Source organism: Octopus bimaculoides, chromosome 3, assembly GCF_001194135.2.
Source record: "Octopus bimaculoides isolate UCB-OBI-ISO-001 chromosome 3, ASM119413v2, whole genome shotgun sequence".
NCBI classification, from domain to species: domain Eukaryota; kingdom Metazoa; phylum Mollusca; class Cephalopoda; order Octopoda; family Octopodidae; genus Octopus; species Octopus bimaculoides.
In genome coordinates, this window is record NC_068983.1 from 115,313,457 (window position 1) to 115,315,018 (window position 1,562).

General features: G+C 35.1%; 1 protein-coding gene across 1 annotated transcript in view; it reads right to left on the minus strand.

Annotated features, from left to right (window-relative positions):
• Positions 1–1,562, minus strand: part of LOC106877711 (growth hormone secretagogue receptor type 1) — a 190,450-nt gene that overhangs the window by 186,666 nt on the left and 2,222 nt on the right. The gene's annotated exons all lie outside the window — the stretch shown is intronic.

The window sequence follows — 1,562 nt, forward strand, 5'->3', positions numbered from 1 at the left end:
TAACCCTGACCCTAACCCTAACCCTAAACCTAACCCTAACACTAGTTTTGTGAGATTTGGCTGTTATTTCTAGCATGTAAATAGCCTGCTTGGTGGTGGTGGGGATTGAAATTTTTCAAAAAATTTTTTGTCAGAATCGGAATCTCCATAGCCTAAAACGTGGGAGTCCGTAAAAAAAATTAATAAATAAGGGGTGGGGGGGGGGAAGGTTCAGATTACATATAGTCCATCTCTACCACAAAAACTTGTGAGAATACAAGTAATCATTAATAAATAATCATCTCTGATATCCAGGCTGTATAAAAATGCTAAGCTGCTCTGTACTCCGTGAAACGATCTTGGCTCACAGCTTGAAGCTAAGTCCTGGGTATTAAATGAGAAAGACATAACAATAGAATAGCAGATAGTCTAAGTAAAGGCCTCTTTCTTCTATCATAGTTCAACGTTTCTTATGGTACCAGCAGACAAAATGGAAAAGGTGTTGCCCCTGGAGGATAACGAGGGAGATGCGGTGGAACTCACAGGACTCACAGGACTCACACTTGCAGGCAACAATCTCCAATCCGATAGCTGAGAGAAAGGAATGCGGTGCAGGGGGCCAAGAACGCCGGTCTCAACTGCCACAGGCTCGGTGCTTCAGGAAGCTGACCGCTCAAGGGGTACATCAAAGAAATGCTTTCCGGATTCCATCAAGATTACACCCTAATCAGTATCCAATCTAAAAAGTGTGCAATAAAAAGCAAAATTGGGGGCAAATAGTAGCTGAAAAATCTAAAAACTGGAGACAAACGTACAGGAAAAGAGATGATCCTGCGGATCAACACTAAATATCGCCAAAATGAGAAGACCGGAAAGAGATCAATAAAGACTTGTAGATTCGTACGACGGAGATACTTTCTGCAACTTTAGTGGCGATTTCGTGATCAAACATTCATTTCAAACGTTTTTCAGAACATAAAGTCGTTAATGAAAAAACCTTCGATACGTTCAAACATATATGTATGTATGTATATATAATGATAAAAACCGAAAGCCTTGTGAAATACCACAAGGCTTGTTTTTATTACAACAATATCTTTGCTCTCTTAACTGATCGAGTATTATACTACTTCTTGAAACTTACCGCGCACAGCGTGTGTGCATATACATATGTGTGTGTGTGTGTGTGTATGTGTATATATATATATATATATATATATATATATATGGATATGAAAAGAGAGAGAGAGAGATTGGCATACATACAGACAGACAGACAGATAGATAGATGGATAGATAGATTGATAGATAGATAGATAGATAGATAGATAGATAGATAGATAGATAGATAGATAGAGATTTAGATATATACAAACATATATTCATATATTTAATATCATCTGGGTAATAACCTTATTACGTTTTTTAAAAAAACTCCTACACGAGTATACATACATATATATATGTATATATATATATAAGCATACATACGTATATATATACATATATATATACATATATATACATACATATATGTGTATATATATATATATATATATATATATATATATATATATATATAT